The 15,546-nt window shown below is 46.3% G+C and overlaps 1 protein-coding gene across 1 annotated transcript in view; it reads left to right on the top strand.

The window, feature by feature from the left end:
• Positions 1 to 15,546, top strand: part of LOC126204156 (uncharacterized) — a 1,030,415-nt gene that overhangs the window by 154,173 nt on the left and 860,696 nt on the right. The gene's annotated exons all lie outside the window — the stretch shown is intronic.

Genomic DNA, 15,546 nt, shown 5'->3' with positions numbered 1-15,546 from the left:
GCTCAGGATTTAAGCAGTGACTATGGTAGAACCCGAGACCCAGAACGTTTTTGCTTCCTTGTTTAGGACGCCACCTTTGGATCAAACTGCCCGGTTATTCGAAAGAGTGGGTGAAAAATTAAGTGTGGTTTTGTCTGGAAGTCATCCCGATATCCAACGCAACTATTTTTGGAAATATTAAATTCGCTTGTGCGGTGGAAATCTGAGTCGCTCCCATTTTGAAAATCTCTAACTAGCGTGACATGTTGGTCATTACGTTCTCAAATAGGCCTACTAATCAATGTGGCATTCATGAAACACTCTCGCGACAGATATGAAATGAAATAAATAAATAATATCTTTCTGACAAGCCGTCATTGAGGAGTGGTCATAGAAAAAACCTTGTCGTACTCTGTCGAAATTTCCGAAATCGGCAAAATGTAGGAGACTCGCTGTATGCTTGCACCGACACAGCGAGACACAACAAGAACTAATTCTGGCACAACAAACACTGATCTTACAAAATTTTCTTTAGCATCCCAAGTTTACCAATTCTCTTAAATGTTCTTCACATGACTATAAATGTTTTATTCCAGTGGGAAATAGATAAGATTTCACCAGACACCCTTAACTAGACGAAGAAAAAAACAAGCTTTTTATGAGTTATGAGAGTTCCTGAAGCAACTAAAAACAAGTAATGATGGAAATGGTGGCCGGCGGTGAGGTACCTCATGAGGAGGAAGATGAGAGATCTCTGGCTGGATGTGAAGAGAAAGACATGGTTTATACGTGAATTTAGTTCTGCAGGGACTAATTCCAAGCTAATATCACCTCGAGAATCAGTAGCTATTTACTCGGCCACCTAGAGATTTGTGATAATTCTCGGGTATCCGAAAGGCTGAGGCTACTTCACAGAAACGCTGAAAGAGATGCTATACTGAAACTTCCTGGCAGATTAAAACTGTGTGCCCGACCAACACTCGAACTCGGGACCTTTGCCTTTCGCGGGCAGGTGCTCTACCAAAGCACGACTCACGCCCGGTACTCACAGCTTTACTTCTGCCAGTACCTCTTCTCCTACCTTCCAAACTTTACAGAAGCTCTCCTGCGAACCTTGCAGAAATAGCACTCCTGAAAGAAAGGATATTGCGGAGACATGGCTTAGCCATAGCCTGGGGGATGTTTCCAGAATGAGATTTTCACTCTGCAGCGGAGTGTGCGCTGATATGAAACTTCCTGGCAGATTAAAACTGTGTGCCCGACCGAGACTCGAACTCGGGACCTTTGCCTTTCGCGGGCAAGTGCTCAACCAAAGCACGACTCACGCCCGGTACTCACAGCTTTACTTCTGCCAGTACCTCGTCTCCTACCTTCCAAACTTTACAGAAGCTCTCCTGCGAACCTTGCAGAACTAGCACTCCTGAAAGAAAGGATATTGCGGAGACATTGCTTAGCCACAGCCTGGGGGATATTTCCAGAATGAGATTTTCACTCTGCAGCGGAGTGTGCGCTGATATGAAACTTTCTGGCACATTAAAACTGTGTGCCCGACCGAGACTCGAACTCGGGACCTTTGCATTTCGCGGGCAAGTGCTCTACCAAAGCACGACTCACGCCCGGTACTCAAAGCTTTACTTCAGCCAGTACCTCGTCTCCTACCTTCCAAACTTTACAGAAGCTCTCCTGCGAACCTTGCAGAACTAGCACTCCTGAAAGAAAGGATATTGCGGAGACATGGCTTAACCACAGCCTGAGGGATGTTTCCAGAATAAGATTTTCACTCTGCAGCGGAGTGTGCGCTGATATGAAACTTTCTGGCAGATTAAAACTGTGTGCCCGACCGAGACTCGAACTCGGGACCTTTGCATTTCGCGGGCAAGTGCTCTACCAAAGCACGACTCACGCCCGGTACTCAAAGCTTTACTTCAGCCAGTACCTCGTCTCCTACCTTCCAAACTTTACAGAAGCTCTCCTGCGAACCTTGCAGAACTAGCACTCCTGAAAGAAAGGATATTGCGGAGACATGGCTTAACCACAGCCTGAGGGATGTTTCCAGAATGAGATTTTCACTCTGCAGCGGAGTGTGCGCTGATATGAAACTTCCTGGCAGATTAAAACAGTCGGGCACACAGTTTTAATCTGCCAGGAAGTTTCATATCAGCGCAAACTCCGCTGCAGAGTGAAAATCTCATTCTGCAAACATCCCCCAGGCTGTGGCTAAGCCATGTCTCCACAATATCCTTTCTTTCAGGAGTGCTAGTTCTGCAAGGTTCGCAGGAGAGCTTCTGTAAAGTTTGGAAGGTAGGAGAAGAGGTACTGGCAGAAGTAAAGCTGTGAGTACCGGGCGTGAGTCGTGCTTTGGTAGAGCACTTGCTCGCGAAAGCTAAAGGTCCCGAGTTCGAGTCTCGGTCGGGCACACAGTTTTAATCTGCCAGGAAGTTTCATATCAGCGCACACTTCGCTGCAGAGTGAAAATCTCATTCTAGATGCTATACTGCCTATTCTGGTGTCGACGCCGTTCTCAGCATACTCTTCTTGACTTTCCAGGAACCGGTAATAAATCATAAGGAGATTCTGTAGCACTTTATAGAGACTTACTGAAATATAGTATCAGTCTCCTTATTTAGCATTTTAAACGTGGTACCCCGTCCGCTGTTGGCTGTCGTTTATCTATTCGAACGTACAAGACGGGCGCTCTGCGTCACGGTGTGGTCTACTATTAAAATTCTGAGTGTGTGAATTACTAGAAGAAAATAACAATTTATTTTGCTTCCTCCTAAGATTATGTCGTGAAAAGACCATCAAAAGAAAAGTGATTCGAGCTAACAACAACCCCGGACAATTCGCATCTAGAACAGGAATGGGGGCAAGCGACAGGGGTGGCAAAGTACACACCTCCACCCACCGTAGTGTGTCATATATAGTTGTACAGTTCCCTGAGGTTCCTTGCAAGATTTTCCTTGATGTCTTAAGATATGTCCTATGAAGCTGTCCCTTCATTCTAGTATTTACCATACGTACCTCACCTTGCAGAATCTGGAGAGACTTTATCTTTCCAGAATGAAATTTTCACTCTGCAGCGGAGTGTGAGCTTATATGAAATTTCCTGCCCGGACGAAGACTCGAGGGGAAGTGCTCTACCGACTTTTTTTGCGAGCAGTCGCATTACCATTCTTTTTCAATTTTTTTTAAATTTTTTATTTTGTTTTTAAGGAAGGTAGGAGAAACTGAAACCTTTATTACTCATAAAACCATTGTACGTCGTCATACATTGTAACTGTCCTTGAAGTAACCTCCCTGCCGTCCTACCATGCAGCATGAAATAACAAGTGGAGTCGCCTTCGGCACCCTTAAAAATATATTTATAGACATTAAAACAAAATGGAAAGAAATATTCCATTGCTAACTGTCCAAGTAGGTCGCATACTCGCGTAGTATTCCTTAGCTAAGCACTTTACTTGGTCGGTTTGCACAGCGGCAGTTCCGCCGCTCATCTTTGCGCACCCAGCACACCCCAAGTATATGGCGGGTCCGTAAAAACCGTTCCTAGGAAATTTGCATACCAGTCCATGTACTTTCGTAGCCGTAACAGTTTTGTGGGGCCATCTTGCAAGTATTACCAGTAATCAAGTACTTTCAGACGTGGGTCTCTATATATGTAATGGACCGTCATACCTGTGATCCACGCCACTGCGTTCGGCTTATGACGTGGAAAATACGTTTCCACTGGGAAAAAATATTGTGTCGGAAGATATTGCTGTATATATAGTGAGACGCATGAACGCCATTATCTTCCTTTTTACAGTCTAGACAGGCAACGCCCTGCCGCAGACCAGCCGGTGGTCGACCCTATCTAGCATTCCGCATTGCTGACACATGGGCGAACCCGTCAAATATATTGCATACATTTTTTGTCATTCGTTGGGTATTCCCGGTTGATCTGACTGTTGTAGGTAGGTGGGGGTGGTGTACCGTGCGCCACACCACGTGCCAATTAACGGCTGGATGTTTCCGTTCCACCCTGTTCCGGGCTATCTGTCGAGGAAGCAGAGGGTATGCATCCTCCGATGACGACTGTCGGGACATTGCTAAACGCTCTCGAACGTGTGTTCAACGATGAACGTGCGCACATACGTTAATTGGGGCGATATATGGCCGACACTGACCGGAGGAAGATGCGATGTTGCTACTAGTTCTTCGATGATCGTCCCCGTAAGAGAGTTATTCCCATTGTGCCACCGTTTTAGCATAGTACTATTAAACATGGCACGCGCCTACTCGTGCACGTTCAATAAACCAACGCCACCTTCTCGCTCTGGGAGAGTAAGCGTGTTGTAATGTACCTTAAAGAGTTGTCCGAAGCTTATATAGTACCGAAAAGCCGGCTGAATCCTCATAGCCATCGTGCGAGTCAGGGGGAGACGGTGTGTCAGGTGGCACACCGTGGGAGCGAGTGACACTCTCTGCAGCAGATCCATCGATCATAGGGAGTTTAGTCGTACTGACGTTCGGACTCTGAGAAACAGCAGTCGGTAGTTGCCAACAGCCCATCCCCCCCCCCCCCCTTTCTCCTTACGAAATGTGGTACCCAAACACCGGAGGGTTTGCACCACATGCATGAATTGTGATTTTCGGAAGTTGATTCCGCTTCCATCTGCCATCCCATACGTATGTAGCCAAACCAGAGGTTATCAAGTTTCCCCCTCATTCTAGACGAGGAACACAATGTCATCCACGTATGCTCTACATCTGAACGATAGACGCCGCAGAGAGATCCCGGTTAGACGGCGGCGAAGGTCTGCGAGGCACGGTTCGAAGGCAATCGCATATAGGAGGATCGACAAGGGGCAACCCTGGCGGACTGATATTAAGATCTTAAAATTGTTCTCCCTCCGTTGATCACCATCGCTGATCTGGCGCCGTGCAACTGCCGCATCACTGCAGTGGCCAAGAATGGCTAGACACTCATCCTATTCATCACCGCCGCGAGGTACACATGATCCACTCGATCAAAAGCATGATCGAAATCTGCAGCAACCAGTGCCTCCCCGAAGGCGGCACGCAACAGCGAGGGCGACGACTTCACGGTAGTCTCCCAAGGCTGTGTGGATATTACTGATGCTGCATAGACATGTCTGATCGGCATGTATTCGATCCGCCAGTGACGTTTTGATACGGCTGCTCAGTATGCGCATAAAGATCTTGTAGTCGCTATTAACGGGGGTCAAGGGGCGATAATCACAAGGTCTTCTGTAACCACGGGGATTGGGTATCGGGGACATGAGTCCTTCCGTGAATGTTATGAGAACCACTACTTCTTGCTGCAGAAGCTCATTAAACATTCATAACCTCATCGGTGTCATAATGGTCACAAAGGCACGCTAAAATTCTAAGGGTAATCCGTCTGGACCTGGGGCTTGTTGGAGGCACCTCGTGTAACCGCTTCCTCCAGCTCCACACACGTAATTTCAGATAACACATCCGCTTCGCCGTTCACAAGCGTCGCGTCTGAAATCTCTTCTAGGACGTTCCCCAGCTCTCTCTGGCCCTCCCCGTCGCTCGCATAGAATCTGCTAAAATGATCCGTGAACGCCTGCGCTATACCCTTTTGTGTTGAAAACCAACAGCCATCGCCGAGATCGATCTCATGAATTAACGTCCTTCGTCTTCTTCTTCTTTCCTTTATCACGTAATACATCGGGGGAACTTCGTTGGGCAGGTAATCCTGCGACCTCCCGCATATCATCCTAACCGCCATCCTTAGCGTCGAAAGTTGTACCAGGTTCGCCTTGAATTGGTGGACGGCCGTCTGGCGTTCTGGTGCAGGTGGTTGAGCGAACAGTTCCCGGAGGGCCTTAAAGTAACAGTAGGCGTGCGCTGCCATCGAGAAACCTCCTTCCCACAAAAGTCCTCCGTACACCTGGCTTCGAGCACTCGATCCACCACTGTAGGACGGAATCGTAAGAATTTTGTCGATGGTGCGAGCCATGCCACACGTCCTCCACCATACGTGGGCATTCTGCATCACGCAGGTGGGAGACGTTCATCTTCCAATAACTCCTCCGTCTCCGTACCTGCTGTCTAGCAAAATCAAACATACAATTATACGCCTAATGGTCTGTAAACTCGGTCGTTCAGATTTCCGCCTCCACCGACAACGCCCTTGAAACGTAGATCCGATCCAAACGGCTTGCGGGGAGGCTCGTAAAAAATTGTGTATCCTGGTTAGTTACGATACTACAGGTCCCATGTACCGACTAATTCCATGCCGTTGACCAGCTCCCAAAGTTCTTGGTTAGGAATATAGTTACGATGTTGGTAGTTCCTGTCGAACATACAATTAAAATCTCCGCCGAATGTGCAAGCATCGTATCGTCCCCAAACTAATCGGCGGAAAAATATGCTCTGTCCCTTCTCTTATGCGAGCCTGACGGTGCGTATATATTGATAAAACGTGTTGATCTATGGTTACGGCCGTATCACGGGCAGAAGTCAAACACTCGACTTCATCTGCTCGCATCCCTTCCTTCAATACTACCGCAGCGCCAGTGCCTCTCTCGTCACACGGGGAACAGTAAAATGGTTCAAATGGCTCTGAGCACTATGGGACTTAACTTCTGAGGTCATCAGTCCCCTAGAACTTAGAACTACTTAAACCTAACTAACCTAAGGACATCACACACATCCATGCCCGAGCAGGATTCGAACCTGAGACCGTAGCGGTCGCCCGGTGGGGAACAGTAAATATCGTAACAGTAAAAGTCCGAGGGGGTAAGCACCCGAACTTCCCGTAACAGCCTTTATCAAGTCACTGAGCAGCTTGATTTTTACCGACTTCCCAATGCTGTTTATATTAACAGACCATATCCGATAACCTTGTTGCACGGCTGTCAACGTAGATAGGACACCTTACGGTCGCTAATTTTTCCGTACACAAGCTTCTTTCTTTCCAACGTCCCCCGCCGTCCCCTCATATGGTCTGTCGCTATTCCGTGCACTCTTCCGATCTTACACCGGGAGAGTGTGTGGCAAAAGTTCGTCCAGCATCATCTGTTCCCCACGGGGGTGGGTCTTCCGATCAGTCCCCTAGCGCCCCATCGTTGATGTGCGTTGTAGGCTCCGTAGCCTCCTCAGCAGCCTGTTGCAGTCGTTCGAATTCTTCCGCTGTTTCTGGAGCATCGCCATCGGAAGGTCGTGTCGCCGTCCCACTGGCCATCCTTGCATCCATGATAGGCAGTCCATTTGTATCCATGGTCGTCTGCTCTTGCCCGATAAGGCCTCAGCATTGCCGGCTGGATTTGGTTGGTCATTCAGCACAGCGAGGCGCCGCCTCTTCCGGCGTTTTGGTGATAACTGTTTTCGTTGCCGAGCCTCAGAATCAGAATCAGAGGTTAACATCACCTCTGGAAGTTCGTGGTGGACGTCGGAATTGTTCACCGTCGTATTATCGACGTCTGTAAGTGCCTTACCTGAAGGGACCTCAAGCGGCGCCGAAGAGAGGGCGTCCTGCTGCAGGTGGTCCGGCGCAACGTCGTCCTTCCGTGAGTCGCCACGATCTTCCTCTGTCTGAACGTTTCGGTACCTTTCTATCGCGCGACCTACATCATCGCGTAATGCTGCGACATACGAGGTCATGGGGAGGGTAGCTGGATGCAGTGTGAGTGGTGATGTATCATCCCGTGGCAGCTGTAACCACCTTCGTTGAGTACACTCAGAACGTATGTGCCCCTCCGTCCCACAACCAGAACGAGTCCTTGGATGTCCGTCGTAGATTGCAATCGCCCTATGACCAGCGATGTACAAGTTGACGCAACATCTTTTCGGAGTTAGCTCCATATTTGTCTGACGCCGTTGAGGACAGGATACGTTTTGAAACTCGCCTATTTTTCTGCCACCTGGGATAGGACCGTTCCATATGGACGCAGGGAATCTTGTCAACAATTCTTCTTCTGGCAGTTCGAATGGAAGCTCAAAAATGCGGATCGTTCGTAGTCCCATCTTAACGTGTTCAAATGTAACCGCTACAACATTCCCGTCCGAATGACAGAAATGATGTCCTTGTCGGCGCCGTAGTGGTAGTTTGTCACATGCCACTTCATTGATGAGCTTGACGTAGACCATGCTGCTGACTGTTAATTAGAGTATTCCAACTACAACAACAGGTTAGATTTTTACCTCGTCCTGGCAATAACATTCTATCTCGTGAGCCTTGGATCGAGCATATTCGTTAACAAAACTAAATTTCAGTGTCGGTTTGTGGAACGACAAGGCCGTAAACACCTCTCGAGCACACGTGCGGCAGGGACTTAAACACCGACCTAACCGCTGCACCACTGTAGGCTAACTGTCGACTGAATTCGTCTCTTACCTTCCAAAGTTCACACAAGTCTTCTGCGAAACTTGCAGAACTAGTACCTCTTGGATGAAAGCATATAACGGGGACGTGGTTTTTCCACAGCCTGGAGGATGTTTCCAGTCCGTAAAGCACTTGGCCGTGAAAGGCAAAGATCCCGAGTTCAAATCTCGGTCCGGCACACAGTTTTAATACGCCAGGAAGTTTCATAACTTTATCTTTTATTGCCAGAATAGCTAATTTTTACCATCCTCCTGTAGTACCATATCTCAAGAGCTTCCATTCCGTTCTTTTATGGTTTTATCACTTGCACACCGTATAGACTCCGGAACCTTGTCGGAGTTGTTATTGCCGGCATCAGTAAATGAGCGCCTTTTCCTTGATGAAATATTTTCGGCATAAGCGCATCTACGTGGGCTGTGTGTCAGGGAAGCAAGTGGAAGTATCCTCTCTTAGACATAGTTGGTAATTTTCTAGAATGCTAACCACTTATGCAATCTCGTTTTGCATGCTATTTTATTCTCGAAAAGTAGGGTAATAAATTTGCAAACTGGTAAGTTTTGTTTAATGTTTTTGAGAGCGGTAAGGTAATTGCCCTTATGAAAACTCCCGCTATTGGACCCACACCTGTCAAAGACCTAATTAACACCTTGATGTAAGTTATTCTACACCAAATAAAGTACCTCACAGAAGTGAAATACTATGAGATGTAGTCGAATGTCAGTGTATTTTCGTACATTCTACACCATCGACGTTTACAAGAATTATTAGAGCTGCAATTCTCTGTGACAGGTAGAACTTGGTGTTTAGTGTTATTTTCAGGATATGTAAGGGGCTTCAACAGCGTTAAGTAATCACCGTAAAGGACACGGAAATGTCACGTACTCGTGTGATACAGCGTTATCAGGACGTGATAGAGACTGAAAGGCGTCTCATTGTAGGTCTTCATTGGTCCGGATGGTCGAATCGTATAATATCCAGGTGTTTAATATACAGGGAGATTCAGAAGTGACAGAGGCCCGATGTTTGTCTGCCTGGGAACACAAGGGAACGTGAGTGTAGGCGCACTCGTGTTCAAGGTTCCGTTTCACCAAGTCTGATCACAACAAAGGGGGATCACCTTATTGTGTACCAAGCACATACTAACCCCTTCACATCTGCGTCTCCCATTCGATAACAAGTAATGACTTCCTGCAACATTGTGTGTCATCGTATCCCACCAGTTGGAGAGTAGCAGCAGCTGTGCCGTGGAATTAGCGTTCCGTGTGTAAGCTGCCGTTAATACCGCAACACACATGGCTGCGTTTAGAGTGGTGTCGTGACCGAAAAGCTTGGATTGTTTATGAATGGTGTCGCATTGTGTTCTGCGATGAAAAGCGGTTCTCGATTCTGCTCTACCCTGCAAGACCGTCGTCGGCGAATGCGGTTCTCACCTGACGAGAGATCTCATTTGGGGATAATACAGAGGTGCTGCTCCTGGTATCGTGTATGACTTCACGCCGACGTTGGTAGTGACTGAGGGAATTCTAATGGAACAGCCGTAGTCACGGACATCCTGCGTCTTGACGTCATTCCCTGTGCAAAATTATCGTTGTGACATTTTTCAAGAAGATAGTTCTGGTCCACGCATCGCACGTGCGACTGTGAGCTGATGTTGAGGTACTCCAGTGGCGAACAAGATCCCTATACATGCCATCGGTAGAACATTTCTGGGACCAGCTAGAACACCATTTCCATCATAAGGCCAATATCAATGGTATCGAGAGCAAATTACCACAGTTGTGGGCCAGTCTGTCTCACGGGATAGTATCACTGCCACATGACAGTCGAATCAATAGAAGCATACACGCTAGAGGGGTTGCAACGTCATACTGGTAAGCGGTTTCATATTGCCAGATTCTTTACTCCACTTTGAAATCACTGAAATATCATAACTTACCTTCTCGACCCACGAAGTTTCATTTCGTTTCCTCCTTATCTTCTGGGTGCTTCTCATTTTTCTTTTTCTCGTGGAGTATTTTAACTAGTGATAATTCTACATCTATATATCTATGTATATACTCCGCTAGCCACCAAGCGGTGTGTGGCGGAGGGCACTATTCGCATCAAAATCATATTCCTCCCCTCCCCCCCCCCCCCGCCTTTGTTCCACTCGCGGGTCGCGCGAGGGAAAAACGACTGTGTGAACGCCTCCTTACGAGCTCTAATGTCCCTTACCTATGAATGGTTATTATAGCGCGATTTGAAAATTGGTGGTAATAATATATGCTCTCCATCCTCGGAGAAGATCGGATTTTGGAATTTAGTGAGCAGCCCCTTCCGTTTTGCGCGTCGTCTATCTGCAAGCGTGTCCCACTTCAAACTTTCTATGTGATTTGTAACGCTCTCGCGATAGCTGAATGTACCAATCTTGCCGCTCTTCTTTGGAACTTCTCAATCTCTCGAATCAGACCCAACTGATAAGGGTCCCATACAGACGAACAATAAGATTGGACGAACTGAAGTATTGTTAGCAATTTCCTTTGTTGAAGGACGGCACCGCTTCAGGATTCTACCAATAAACTGTAATATAGAGTTCGCCTTACCCGTTGCTTCTGCAACCTGATAGTTTCATTTGAGATCATTTCGAATTGTCACACCCAGATACTTGACGTATGTTACCGCTTCCAAAGATTGGGCATTTATTTTGTGCTCGTATATCAGTGGGGACTTTCGCTTTGTTATACGCAGTAGGTTACACTTACTAATACTGAGAAATAACTACCAGTCATTACACCACACACTTATTTTCTGCAGATCCTCATTGATTTGTTCACAACTTTCGTGTGATACTACTTTCCTGTAGACTACTGCATTATCGACAAACAGTCTAATGCCGCTGTCAATACCATCAACCAGATCGTTTATGTAAATCGTAAAAGATCAGCGGACCTATTACGCTGCCCTGGGGGACACCTGACGTTACGCTTGTTTCTGTTGAAGTCTCCCCATTCAGGACGACATACTGCTCTCTGCCTGTTAGAAAACTTTCTATCTAACCGCATATGTCATCCGATAGACCGTAAGCCCGCACTTTTTGGAGCAAGCGACAGTGCGGAACTGAGTCGAACGCCTTTCGAAAGTCGAGGAATATGGCATCAACATGGGAGCCGGTATCTAGAACCTGTTGTATATCATGCACGAAGAGGGCCAGCTGTGTGTCGCATGACACCACGCTGGTTTCTGCAGATGAAAGCCTGCAGTCTAGAAAAGTCATTATGTCTGAACACAAAACATGTTCTATGATTCTACAACAAATCAATGTCAGTGAAATTTGCCGGTAATTATGTGATCTGATTTTCTACCCTTTTTATAGATTGCTATTGCTGTAGCAGACCTGACAATGATGCTACAAGATAGAAATTTTCTAGTAAATACGACTTATAGAGACGAGCCTAGGCCCAATCTTAAAAAAGCTGAACGAAAAACTGGTGTGTGATTTTCATCGCCATTGACGCTATATCGCACGTGTGGGATACTGAGGTGCTAGCAGGAGAAACACAGCGGGAAATCTCAGACAGACGGGGCTGGAGCGTTTCTCGTGAGGGCTAAATTCCGCTCTGAAGTTGGAGGAACCGCAGCGTGAGCGGTCGTCTCGGTGCGGGTGACGGGCGGCCGTTTGGCTGGGACGTGGTGACGGGGTTGCGGAATAGCCTGGCAGCCGGACCTACATAAAAGATGATCGCGGAATTTCATCTCTGGCGACGGCCGGCCCAGATGCGTTAAACCGTGGCACACTCCGAGCCGGCCAAGGCGGCGACGCGGGAGGGTGGGTGGCGGCGTGGCCGCAGCGGGCTGTACGCTACAGTCTGCGCCCAGCGCCTGACAGAGCTGCTCACCTTAGGGTCTCAGGAACCAACTCATTCATTCATTCATTCAATTAGTCAGTCAGTCAGTCAGTCAGTCAGTCATCGTGTTCTGTAGTCTTAGGGCTGTGGAACTGTAATGGTATACATTATCACTCGATTTGTATACAAGGCCCCCGGAGTAGACAACATTCCATTAGAACTACTGACAGCCTTGGGAGAGCCAGTCCTGACAAAACTCTACCATCTGGTGAGCAAGATATATGAGACAGGCGAAATTCGCTCAGACTTCAAGAAGAATATAATAATTCCAATCCCAAAGAAAGCAGGAGTTGACAGATGTGAAAATTACCGAACTATCAGTTTAATAAGTCACAGCTGCAAAATACTAACCCAAATTCTTTACAGACGAATGGAAAAACTCATAGAAGCTGACCTCGAGGAAGATCGGATTCCGTAGAAATGTTGGAATACGTGAGGCAATACTGACCCTATGACTTATCTTAGAAGAAAGATTAAGGAAAGGCAAACCTACGTTTCTAGCATTTGTAGACTTAGAGAAAGCTTTTTACAATGTTGATTGGAATACTCTCTTTTAAATTCTGAAGGTGGCAGGGGTAAAATATACGGAGCGAAAGGCTATTTACAATTTCTACAGAAAGCAGATGGCAGTTATAAGAGTCGACGGACATGAAAGGGAAGTAGCGGTTGGGAAGGGAGTGAGACAGGGTTTTAGCCTCTCCCCGACGTTATTCAGTCTGTATATTGAGCAAGCAATAAAGGAAACCAGAGAAAAGTTCGGAGTATGTATTAAAATCCATGGAGAAGAAATAAAAACTTTGAGGTTCGCCGATGACATTGTAATTATGTCAGAGACAGCAAAGGACTTGGAAGAGCAGTTGAACGGAACGGACAGTGTCTTGAAAGGAGGGTATGAAATGAACATCAACAAAAGCAAAACAAGGATAATGGAATGTAGTCGGATTAAGTCGGGTGATGCTGAGGGAATTAGATTAGGAAATGAGACACTTAAAGTAGTAAAGGAGTTTTGCTATTTGGGGAGCAAAATAACTGATGATGGTCGAAGTAGAGAGGATATAAAATGTAGACTGGCAATGGCAAGGAAAGCGTTTCTTAAGAAGAAAAATATGTTAACATCTAGTATAGATTTAAACGTCAGGAAATCGTTTCTGAGAGTATTTGTATGGACAAGAAGAGACTAGAAGCTTTCGAAATGTGGTGCTACAGAAGAATGCTGAGGATTAGAAGGGTTGATCACATAACTAATGAGGAGGTATTGAATAGAATTGGGGAGGAGTTTGTGGCACAACTTGACTAGAAGAAGGGATTGGTTGGTAGGACATGTTCTGAGACATCGAGCGATCACCAATTTAGTATTGGAGGGTAAAAATCGTAGAGGGAGACCAAGAGATGAATACACTAAGCAGATTCAAAAGGATGTAGACTGCCGTAGGTACTGGGAGATGAAGAAGCTTGCACAGGATAGAGTAGCATGGGGAGCTGTATCAAACCAGTCTCAGGACTGAAGACCACAACAACAACAACAAACATTGTATACAGTATTAAGAATAAGTCATCACTGGTCTTCCTACTAATATTAATGCTTGTGCCACATGAGTCGACTGAGTTAGTGAGAGTCCTGCTCCTTTAAGACAAGTTATACTACACTGCTGTACAATCCTTGTAGACGAAAGTAACTTTCGCATGGTGTGTCACTACAAAGTAACATAGCTCTATGTGACTTGTACCAAGCATAGAAAGTGCTGCTACAGTGTAGTACATACGCAATGCGATGAATGGAAATGACAGTTTTGTTAAAAGACAATAACATTGAACTCACGGCGATTTGTGATGACACTCTGGACATTAAAAAGGGTGGGACACGGTTCTGAACAGAGTATCGGACTACCACGGGTTACAACGCGAACTCCGGAACGTGCTCCCATGTTGGCCAGAAAAGTAGCAAAGAGTTCTTGTGGTCGTGCGTTCCATTCCTCCATCAGAGCGGTCGACAACTGCTGCACAGTCGTTGGTGCATGTGGACGTGCTGCAGTTACTCTCCACATCGCAACCCATACGTGTTTGGTGGGATCACAGTCGAGGGAATGGACAGGCCAGTCCGTGTCCTTCCGACGAAGACAAGGTAAATATTCCAGAATACGAAACCAGAACAGCTGTTAGCATGAGTGACATAAAAGTAAATATCTTAGGTGTTGCGAAACAACTCAAATCACTTACGAAAGGCAATTCTTACGGCCCAGATGGTATACCAATCAGGTTCCTTTCAGAGTATGCAGACACTGTATCGCCTTCCCTAGCACTCATATACAACCGCTCACTTGACGTAAGGTCTGTTCCTAAAGACTAGAAAGTAGCACAGGTCACAACAATATTCGAGAAAGGAAATGGGAGTAACCTATTGACTTACAGATCCATATCACTGACCTCAATTTTCAGTTGGATCTGGGGCATATGCTGTACTGGAACATCATGAATCACCTTCAAGAAAATGGCTTATTCGTACATAGCCAACATGGATTCAGAAAATGTTCTTGTGCAACGCAGCTAGCTCTTTATTCCCATGAAGTAATGAGTGCTGTCGACAAGGGATCTCAGATCAATTCCATAATCCTACATTTCCAGAAGGCTTTTAATACCGTTGCTCACAAGCGACTATTAATCAAATTGCGTGCATATGGAGTATCGTGTTGGTTGTGTGACTGCATTCGTTATTTCCTCTCAGAGAGGTCACACTTCTTAGTGATAGACGGTAAATGGTTCAAATGGCTCTGAGCACTATGGGACTCAACTGCTGAGGTTATTAGTCCCCTAGAACTTAGAACTAGTTAAACCGAACTAACCTAAGGACATCACAAACATCCATGCCCGAGGCAGGATTCGAACCTGCGACCGTAGCGGTCTTGCGGTTCCAGACTGCAGCGCCTTTAACCGCACGGCCACTTCGGCCGGCTAGACGGTAAATCATCGAGTCATCGAGTAGAACACAAGTGATATCTGGCGTTCCGCAAGGTAGCGTCATAAGCCCTCTGCTGTTCCTCATTTACATAAATGACCTAGGTGATAATCTGAGCAGCCCCCTTAGATTGTCTTCCGTCTAGTAAAATCATTAGACAACCAATTCCAATTACAAAATGATCTAGAGAGAATTTCTGTATGGTGCGAAAAGTGGAAATTGGCTCTAAACGAAGAAAAGTGCGAGGTCATCAACGTAGGTACTGAAAGAAATCCGATAAATTTTGGATATACGATAAATCGCACAAATCTAAGGGCTGTCAATTCGACTAAATATCTAGGAATTACAATTACGATGAACTTAAATTGGAAAGA

This window comes from Schistocerca nitens, chromosome 9 (assembly GCF_023898315.1).
Source record: "Schistocerca nitens isolate TAMUIC-IGC-003100 chromosome 9, iqSchNite1.1, whole genome shotgun sequence".
Taxonomy (NCBI): domain Eukaryota; kingdom Metazoa; phylum Arthropoda; class Insecta; order Orthoptera; family Acrididae; genus Schistocerca; species Schistocerca nitens.
The sequence above is the reverse complement of the archived record's forward strand: the minus strand, read 5'-3'. Positions and strand labels throughout refer to the sequence as shown.